General features: G+C 41.7%; 1 protein-coding gene across 1 annotated transcript in view; it reads left to right on the top strand.

Annotated features, from left to right (window-relative positions):
• Positions 1-10,951, top strand: part of TOX3 (TOX high mobility group box family member 3) — a 123,315-nt gene that overhangs the window by 16,403 nt on the left and 95,961 nt on the right. The window lies entirely within an intron of this gene.

Genomic DNA, 10,951 nt, shown 5'->3' with positions numbered 1-10,951 from the left:
GCTTCAAGGGGAGAAGTAGATTCCATTTCTTGAAAGGAACTATTGCAAATTCACATGACAAAGGCGTGTGGATACAGGGAGATGTGGGGCTTTTTTTTTTTTGCAGTCTACCCCCCCAAGGCCTCAAATCTTCATCTCTGGCTTCATATGCATTTCTCATCTCCTACATGGCAGCTCTCTAGAAGATATTACCACTTCCCCGTCTGCCATCTATTCAAATCCAACATAAGCCATATGGCCACCTGCATCCCTCTTCCCCCGAAGCTCCCCTTCACATTTTCACCATTTCTCTCAGTGCCCTCACTATTTTCAGATACAAAAAATTAATCATGATTACTTGGCCCCTTTCATTCCCTTAGGGCAATAACTCTTCATAGTGTCTTCATTTTTCTTCTCATGCACTCTTTTGCATCTATCTTCTTTCTTTCCATTGCCAGCATCCTAGCCCAGGCCTCTGTCATAACCCAAGGCTCCTCACCAACTCGGTATTCTCTAAATTTCTCCCACCTGCAGCTGAGTCTGTGCTCCACTTTGATTTGATCCTCAAAAGGATATTAGTCTAAGCATCATTCTCCTTCTACAAGCACTTCCAGTGGCTCATCTTTGTGTATACCACTGCTTTCTCAGCCTTGCCACCTCTTTTTGGTCATATCTATACACCACTGATATTATTTATTAAATATTTTGTGGACTTCACTAGCAGTCCAGTGGTTAAGACTTTACCTTCCGGTGCAGGGGGTGTGGGTTTGATCCCTGGTCAGAAAACTAACATCCCACATGCCTTGAGGCCAAAAACGGAAACATAAACAATAAGAGCAATATTATAACAAATTTGACAAAGACTTTAAAAATAGCTTACATCAAAAAATTAAAAAAAATTGCTTTTTACATTGGCTCACTTTTTATTTTATATCACTATTGCATAAGGCAATCTTGTATTGCTTGCAATATGTAAAAATTAGCCATACAATAAATGCAAAACTGTTAATATTTTTAAAACACTTATTTATATATCTATTAAATTAATCCTTTTATGCATAATAGATATTGGGAGTATTGGCCTACTGGCTAAATTGCTTTGTCCTCAACTTGACATTGAAGACCCTTCATATCTAGTACCAAAGTTAACCACATTAAGGAAAAATAAAATTCCTTAGAAAAGATTATTGAATTTTATTAAGGGTCATTACAGTGGCTATAGATCAGCATCACAAAGTAGGATTGCCTGTCTTAATATTTTTGTGCATTACTTAGATATATCAGTTGTTTTGAACATATTAATTTGAATTAGCTATTTTCCCTGGCCTTCAAAGCTCTGCTGTTCATACTTACGTTCTTGGTGGCATAATAGTCTTGTTCTGTGTGCATTAATAATTTTTCAAATATTATCTCCAGTTCTGACTTTGGCTTGACAGGTTTCCAGCTGCCAGTGGGCTAAAATTTTGTACTACATATTCCCTTATTCATGGCTTGTCTTAATTCTAGATTCCTGGGAAAGATTTTAGTTGTGATGTATACCATTGTGATCATCTGAAAAGTCACCTCATTGTTAGACACTTTGAAAACACTGATGTTTGAGCAGATGCAAGATGGGGGGTTGTAGTTGGCACTCACCTGCCTTCCCCACGACTTTTGAACCTGTGTGTTTATTAGGGTAAAACTGGTGGAAGTTCAGGGCAGAAACCAAGTGAAGGAAAAGCAAGTCAGTTTAAAGGGATTCGGATAGACTTATATGGACAACAGGAGGCAAGAGAGACAGTGGTTGAGAGTGATCCAGAAGACTCATATCTAGAGAGACAAAAATGGTGTCCAGATGTGGGGAGGAAAAAGAAAAGGGTATTTTTTTTTTTAAAGAGGCCAATTCAACCTTAAGTTAACTGATAACTTTTGGACTATAGTCAACACCTTATTTGGAGAAGGCAATGGCACCCCACTCCAGTACTCTTGCCTGGAGAATCCCATGGGCGGGGGAGCCTGGTAGGCTGCAGTCCATGGGGTCGCTTAGAGTTGGACACAACTGAGCGACTTCACTTTCACTTTTCACTTTCATGCATTGGAGAAGGAAATGGCAACCCACTCCAGTGTTCTTGCCTGGAGAATCCGAGGGACGGGGGAGCCTGGTGGGCTGCCGACTGTGGGGTCGCACAGAGTCAGACACGACTGAAGCGACTTAGCAGCAGCAGCAGCAGCAACACCTTATTGCTTGACTACTAAAATTTCCCAGTGAAATGTAACCCACATGTGAGAACTCAGCTTTCGGGGAAATGTTTTTCTGATGATAAATTTGGCCACTATACTTAATGGTTGACACAGAATTCTTGTCTTTTAGTTTCCTATCAGAAATGATGCTCTTGAAGTCTGCTGCTCAATCCTTAGTAAAAATGGTTGTAAGAGATAATATATTTATGGCGAATGGCCTGAAGAAGATGCAGTGCAGCCATTCAACCAGATAACCTAATTTAATGTAAGGCTTCTGCCAGCCTGAGAGCTGCCTGCTCAGGACGATGCCCTGTTGTGCACCCCGCTCCACAGTTGCTTCACTGGGTCTTTCTCATACATTGATTGCACACTCCTAGGGCTTCACTTTGCAGGAATAATGGTTTCATGAATATCTTCTTTTCAGTTCTGTTTAGGCTGTATCCCATTACATATCCCAGTGTCCTCTTTTATGATGTCTTACCAGAGAATCTTAGGTTACTGTACAGGAAAAGCTGGGGGGGAAAAAATCACTTAGCTTTAGCTAATAGGTATTATTAATCTTGTTACTCTCATTTCTTTGCATTGGCTGCCAAGAAGCTTGGAGTCCAACATGAAACTTACTCAGTAACTATCCAGGAGAGTAGAATGTACATTCTGGTCATCTTGGCTTTATTATTTTCTTAATTTTTTTGCCTTGATTCTTAGAAATATAAACTCTCTCTTAGAATCAATTGTACTTTTAAAAGTCGCCCAACTCTTTTGTGGAGAAAGACAGGTTATGAATAAATACTTAAAATGCTCCTAAGTACAATGAGCGTGTTTATATAGTGTCAAGGATACCTTGCATATCTTTCTACAAGAGAAATTTCCACTTAGGAAATTAAAGTCTACTGGTTATGTCAATATTGTGCAACTGAAAAAAAAAAAATCACCAAACACATCCCTTCCCCTTTTGGTCTTTTTATAAGGACAAGTCTAATTCTCAACTTAAAACTCTTGCTAGAGTTCATCTCTTTTAGGATATTTTCCCCAGAGTTAGGGAATCTATTGAATTGATGAGAACAGAGAAATTGGGATAGTCCCTGAGCATTCAAATCAGTGTTTGAGCTCTGTTATCAGTCAAAAATTTCCCCTAATTCCTGTATGTTCACATTATGCCATCATTAGCATTTATCTTGGACTTCCCTGGTAGCTCAGCTGGTAAAGAATCCACCTGCAATTGAGTAGATGCAGTTTTAATTTTACCTGAAGACTGTGCTAAGATTACGCCAGCGTTGGGAGTCCATTGGACCAGTTGTCAAGTGGTGACTGGTCCACACATACATTCCAGGGCCCATGAGTTGGCTCCCTCATAATTGGAAAACATTTCTACTCACACCCAGGGCATTTGATCTTTGAGAAAGTGTTGCTGTCTTGGTTCTGGGAAGCCTGCCCGGTACCACGTGAGCTTTGCCCAAATTAAGAGGAGCAGTTAACCTCTTGTAAAACCAGCCACCCTCTTAGATTGCTTTAAAGTGACTCATGGCAATGCAGATGTACTTTACCATTGTCTTGGGGCCACTGTTTTGTTTAATCAGCTCCCTGAAAAGTGGAAAACTTTATTTTGGTAACTTTGGAAAGCAGCCTGACTCATTCCTCCTTCAGTTGTTTATCTAAGGTTGGCTCAAGAGGTCTAATGGATTTAAATGACTGAATATCGAGCAGTTGGCAGGCTGGCAGAGTGTTGGGGCAGAGGCCTGGTTGGAGCCACTTTCCACTATGTATGGGCTCTTTGATCTCCAGCACATTTGTGAGCCTCATCTCTAAAATGGGAGTTCTGTTCTGTTGGGTGGTAGACAGACACTGGTGAACAAAACGGAGAAATCCTGCTCATAGGACTTCCATTTTAGAGGCTTGTAGACCCACCTGCTGCATGGGATTGTTGTGTGTAATAAATAAGCTTCTTGTTGTTCAGTTGCTAAACCATGTTCAATTCTTTTGCGACCCTGTGGACTACAGCCCGCCAAACTCCTCTGTCCATAGGATTTCCCAGGCAAGAATACTGGTTGCCATTTCCTTATCCGGGGGATCTTCCCAACCCAGGGATCGAACCCAGTCTCTTGCAGTGGTGGGCAGATTCTTTATCACCGAGCCACCTGGGAAGCCCATAAATAAATTTACTTTGTAGAAATTAATGACAGCATTTATAGCATAGGATTGTTGTAAATATTGACTGTAGCTCTTTGTATACTAATGGCTTCATAATTGTTAGCTATTATCATCAATGGGGCTTCCCAGGTGGCACAATGGTAAAGAATCTGCCTGCCAGTGCAGGAGACACAGGTTCAATTCCTGGGTCGGGAAGATCCCCTGGAGGAAGAAATGGCAACCCATGCCAGTATTCTCGCCTGGAAAATTCCAGAGGAGACTGGCAGGCTACAGTCCATGGGGTCACAGAGTCGGACACCACTAAGCACCATGCATGGCACAGTAATTATCATCATTATTCTAGGCTATTATTTTTCACCTGAGATCAGGTGAATTTCTTCAGATGTGGAGAGATTGCTGAATAGACTGTGGGAGAAGGATCTGGCCCCGGAATATCAAATATATGAACAGAACTGTTTGGAGGACTTTACACCTTAAACATTGATAGATGGATCCTGTTTTCTTTGCTTAATGTATAACTAGGTCAGGGTTTCTCAACCTCAGCACTATTGATGTTTGGGGCCAGATAATTCTTTGTTTTGGAGCTTTTTTGTATATTATTGGGTGTTAGCAGCAACCTCTAGTCACTAGATGCCTGTAGCACCTCCAGTAAAATCGAGAAATGTCTCTTGGAAATGTCTCTCAACTTGGCCAAATGTTCTTTGGGGGGTAGAATTGCCCGTGGTTGGGAACCGCTGAGCTGGAGAAATATTTTGGAAAACTTTCTGGTCTTATCATTTAGAAAGTGCTAACTGGGATGAAGTACTCTTTCGCTACAAAGGGCATTTATCTAAATATAGGGCAGGTTTTTCTCTAGGGCCTAATGGAGCTAAAAGGAGGCTCCGTTACCGTGTGTGCCTCAGAATAGCTAAGAAGGCCAGTGTCTGTTTTGGGGAGTCACCGGGGAAGGAAGTCCCTGGACCAGGTAAGAGAATCAACAGCTGTCTTGGCATCTGGCAACTGTTTTCTTTTTCTTCCTCTCTCTTTCTATTTGGGGATCTCTCTGGGCTAATAGAAAAAACTTTTGAATTTGCAAAGCTATGTGATACAGTAGATTGAGAAGAGAAGGTCTGTGTTCACTAGACGGAATAATTGTTCATGAACTTGGGACTTGGCTCAGTTAGGGTCCACCTGTGTCTCTAGATACTTGAATTGTTAAAATAACATCAGTGACTGGTTCTATGCAATGATTACATTAAATAACAGATACAATCTGGATATCAAGGATTTCTGTTTCTCATCCCATTTCTTCTAATTTGGGGGTCACATTCAAGTTGATTATTTCATGTGTTTGGTCATTTCCAGTTTATCTGCTAGCAGTTATTCTTTTTAGGCTTGAGTCACATGAATCCCAAACTCAGAAATCTTTTCTTCATTCATCCCTCAAATATTTTGCAGTGACTATTCTGTATAGCAGCAGTCCCCAATGTTTTTGGCACCAGGGATCGGTTTTCTGGAAGACAATTTTTCTGCAGACTGGGGGGATTCGAGTGACGGGGAGTGGCTGTAAATACAGATGAAGCTTCACTCACTCACCCACTGCTCACCTCCTGCTGTGAGGCCCAGGTCCTAACAGGCAATGGACCAGTACCTGTCAGGTTTGGGGGCCCCTGCGTATGGTGCATAGAAGCTTAAGGAATAGTTTTGACTTTCTACACGGTGACCTCCATGTCTGTCAGTCTTGATTGTCTGTCCTCAGAACACATCTCTGTCTGGCGTGCAGAAAAATCTCGGTTTATAACTAGTTGAAATGTATTATGCTAATAGTCAATGTCCCTTGTATAAAGATTCTATAGACTGATTACACATTCCTTGAACAATTGATAGGATGTCTTAAGGAACCTGTAGCAATGTGTTCAAAAGAACAAATTCCAAGAACATGTACTGTGGCGGTCCAGCATTTTCCAAGCAATAAATTGCAAAGCCTACCTGGCTGATCCTTCCCAGAGCGGTCGTCGCCATGACCTTTCCCTCTCTACCATGCTTGGAATTCCCAAAGGGAAGGGGGACTGCTGCAGACAACAATGTGCCCTCTTGGGCTCTGATCAGGGTTTTATTGTCAGGAAATCCCCCTTTTCAGGGACTTCATTGTCTACATCCTCTAACCAGCCCTCCTCTAAACCGCTCCCCCATCCCTACCAGCCAACAGATTTCAAGGCTTTATGGAAATGAAAAGTTGCTCTTCTTCACAAAGAAAGATTGGGGGAGATAAAGTGATTAACACTTATTTTGTTCAGGAATCCATCTGAGCCACCATCCTTGAACACTCATTTGGCTTGTTGGAAGGGTAATCTCTTTCAGAAACATTGGACAGAATTGACCAATTCATTATGTATGTAAGTCTGCTTAAGAATGTTTAATTCAGTGAGTCCTCATCTCCAGGCTTCGTAATCTCCTGCCTTGGCTATTCTGTGCTCTTTGAGTTTCTGCAACTCATTTCTCCCTTGATTATTGAATCTTTCCCTGGACATTCCAGACATGGTAGAATCTCAATGAATAGATGGATGGGGGTGGGGAATTCCACACTCTTTTAGTTAGTTGTCGATGACGGAATTGTTCTGGGGTAATTAAACTTGGGCAACTACAAACTTGAAAAAAGTATGAGAATACTTAAGCCAGTGGAAATGTTGGAGCATGCCTTAGAGGCAGCAGTAGCTTATAAAATGTAGCTACTTTGGCCAATATGGGAGAAGTTCCTGGAGAGCCAATTCTGGAAGATCTAAAGGAAAACAAGTGAACATTTAGTTCTTTATGGGCAGACCAATGTTTTTGCTATTTAAAGAGAGAAATAATTCAATTGTGGGTATCTTTCAGTGGGATGTGTGTGTGTGTGTGTGTGTGTGTGTGTGTGTGTGTGTATAATGTGTGTGTATATTTTTTTTTTGTTTGTTTAAACTCATTTACTCTTCCTTTTGGGTTTACCTAGCAGGTTTGTGTTATAAATTAATGCAGTATTAATACTTATAACAGGGAAGGGAGGGAGTGGGGAAAATATAAAAAAAAAATTGGGAAACGTTGAAAGGGCCTGTGTGTGTGTGTGTGTGCGCGTGCGTGCAGGCACGTGTACTGGGACTCAGATGAACGTCCCAGCAGTAGAAAGTAGCAGAGGTGTGAGAAGAGACCCTCTCTTTAGCTATTGCCTTTGTAGTTCAGGCCTCCACTATCTCTGATTGCAAAGAAGCAATGAAATACATTTATACATGCTTGACAGTAGCCACTGATTTGAAATAGATGTTTTTCCCTTTAGGTGTAGCTGGTAAAGTTGCTGATGGCAGGCTGCACGCTTCTTAACAAGTGGCCAGATGTCTGAAGTAGAATTTTATTTATTATTTTATTTTGTATGTGTTTTACTTATGTGTCTAAGTAATTTAGGGAAGTGCTCTGGACTCCAGATAATTTTTTTTTTCCCATTTCCTTTGCAGTAGGAGGGCTTCAGGGAAAAGGGCAGAAGGAAAAAAGAAAACAACCCCACAAACTTCTTCGCGTGGATCATTACATTTTAATAAGTACGTGGGTAGCTCTCCTCCCCCAATCATCAACCTTTGTATTCATCCAAAATGTTCTTCAGTTCATTTTATTTACTGTAGCCAATTAGTTGCAGTGAGTTCAACACACAGGGTGGCAGTCAAGTCCTGCAAGTTTACTTTCCAAAACTCAACCCCTAAACTCATGACCTAAGAGGAGTGGGATGGGGGATGGGAGGGAGGCTCAAGAGGAAGGGAACGTATGTATACTCGGAGCGGGTTCACTTTGTTGCACATCAGAAACTAACACAGCTGAAAAGCAATTACACTCCGGTTAAAAATAAGTCAAACCCCAAGCCTCCTTTTTTTCCCCTTAAAGAGCATGCCTTTTAGACTTTTGTGGAGAGGGGAATGGCAACCCACTCCAGTATTCTTGCCTTGAGACTCCCATGGACAGAGGAGACTGGCGGGCTACAGTTCGTGGGATCGTAGAGTTAAAGACACGACTGAGTGACTAACACTACATTGCTCAGACTTTTGAAACTGGAATAGAACAGAGCAGAATTTTTTTTCTTTTTATGATCATTCCAGCTAAGGAAACTGATTGGGGGATTTTACTTTAGCAGAACTTGGCGGGGGAGGAGGAAAGTCATAGAGGCACGACCAGGCAGCAAATGGGGGATCTCAGTGGAAGCCCAGAGGGGAGGACAGAGGCTGCGTTTGGAAAGGTCTCTCCAGGCACACTTCAGAGGTTGGGCTTTATCTTTCAGGCACTTTGCTCCAAGGGTCATGCTTATACTTCTATTTTGGAGGTTGCGTAGACTTGGCATGAGGGGCTGGGGGTGGCCTGGGGAGGGGAGGTTAATGGGTCCCGGGTGCGGGGAGTGGGATAGCCGTGTTCTCACAAGACTTAAGTCCCTTTTAGCATCTTTGAGAAGAGGAAGGGCCTGGGGATGTTCATTCCCTTTATGTCTGGTTCAGAAATGCCGAAGTCTTCCAACATCTCATTAAGGGCCGTTGTCCTCGTCCCCATGGTGATTTGACATCATTTGCATTTTCTGGCCCATCATGTAAATCGTAGTCATTTTTAGGAAGAAAGAATCACAAACACCTAAAAAACTGACTTACATTCATTTCTCAAATTCCACCTCTAATATATCCTTTTCTTTCAGACGATCAAACATCTTATCAGAGTTATCTTTAAAAACTGAAGTAGACCCCTTTTAGGGCCTATTGGATTCAGTGAGTTATTAAATTTCACATCTTCCAGGGTATATTTTTTCCTGATGCCATAGTTCAAGATAATGTTTTTTTAATACTACATGCAGAATTCCAGAGATTCATAATAGCTTATGACATCTTAATGTCCAAAGTGACATTCCACTGGTCATATCCAGCTGTGATAAACAGCTCTGTACTCTATAAAGACGACGGTCACTAAGTAAAATGCAGGAAGATGCAAACAGTCCCCGGGTCTTATGAATAATGTTACAGAACCTGAATGTTAATTTTGAAGAAAACACATGCTTAAATTTCAAGTGTATGCCTTCAATTCGTAGTCCTTTTATTCTTCCAGGAAAAAAAAAAAATATCAAGCAGCTATACTTTAAATGAATTTAATGAACTGCAAAGACTGACATTTTCACTATAAAAGTCACACTTCATTTAATGAGTAGTTAAATATTGATGCTATATTAAAATACAGGCAGAATAAAAATGGCACAATGGATTTCAAAATAGGAATTCAGGGTTCTTTTATGTTGAAAATTTCATGAACGGAAAAAAAGTATCATTCATCAGAATGTCTTCATAAACACAAATATCCCTGAACAAAAAAAAGCATATTAGCCTCCAGTACATAAATCCCAGTAGAGGAACTGAGGTAAGTCTCTCTTTCACTGTTTGATTCTCTCAGTCTTTGTTGCCTAAGGAACCCATGGTGTGAAACAAGGTTCTTGCCTTCAATGAGAAGGATGCTGAAATTATAGGAGTGGAACCTAGTTTGCTTGAACTGACTTGCTTAGATATGAAGGAAAAAACCACTGTATGTTGATGACTATTCTAGAAACATAACTGAGTTAGGTCCTATTACTCCTCTTATTCCCCTGCTCAGAGCTCTCCGGTGACTCTCTCAGGCAAAAAGGTGACTCACTCAGGCAAAGCCAAAGTCCACATAAAGGCTGGTAAGGTCTCAGCTTGGTGGCTGCCATGATCTTGATCTCATCTCTTAGGTGAGGCGCACTCTGCTCCTGTGCCCTCAGAAACTCCAGGCACACTCCTGTCTTTAGTTTACTGCCTGTAGTCTGGCCCCAAACCCCTTTCAGCAGATGTTTTCATCTTTCCCTTCCTCATCTTCCTGAAGTCTTTTTTCCCAAATGTCCTTTTCTCAGGGAACCCTTTAATGACCAACCTATTAGGAACTTTTATGAGCCCTCTTCCCTTTCCATGATGTTTTTCTATTCCCTCTTCTCGTCTCCATTTTCCTCTACTCATTTGGTCTTAAAATAGACACTGTATGTATTTCACTGACTGCCTGTCTCCCTCGTGCTAGGACATAATGTTGTAAGGGCAGAGAGTTTTATCTCTTCTTCATTGCTTAATCCCCATTGCCCAGACCTGTGCCTGCTTTAGAGGAAACATTCAAGAAGTATTTGCAAAATGCACAAATGAATAAAGAAACTGTTTTTTGAGATAAAGGTGGGGAGCATTACCCATGGTAGTTGGGCATGAGGACCAGAATATCAGAAGAGACTCCTGGGGTATAGCTTTGGGAGCAATTTACGTGGGTAGGGTGCCCAACTCATCTTGGGTTTCCTGGGACTGTCCCAGTCTTCGCAGGAAAGAGCCATGTCCTAGGAAACCTCTCCGTCTCAGGTAGATTGGGGTGGTTGGCCATTCTGTGCACAGAGAACGTGCTGAAAGCTCTTTGAGTTTGAAGGAGAAAAGGGCTTACAAAGCCCCCTGCCATAGGCACCAGGAAGGTAACACGTGACTGCAGCTGACGTGCCTGTGTATATGGCCGCAGACGGAGAGCAGAACATGGACCCCGTCTAAGGGCATGGTTGCAACTCTACTCTGACCAACCATGGCTCCAGGGAGTT

Source organism: Bison bison, unplaced genomic scaffold (assembly GCF_000754665.1).
Source record: "Bison bison bison isolate TAMUID 2011002044 unplaced genomic scaffold, Bison_UMD1.0 scf7180017853731, whole genome shotgun sequence".
NCBI lineage: Eukaryota > Metazoa > Chordata > Mammalia > Artiodactyla > Bovidae > Bison > Bison bison.
This window is presented reverse-complemented; position numbering and strand designations above follow the sequence as displayed.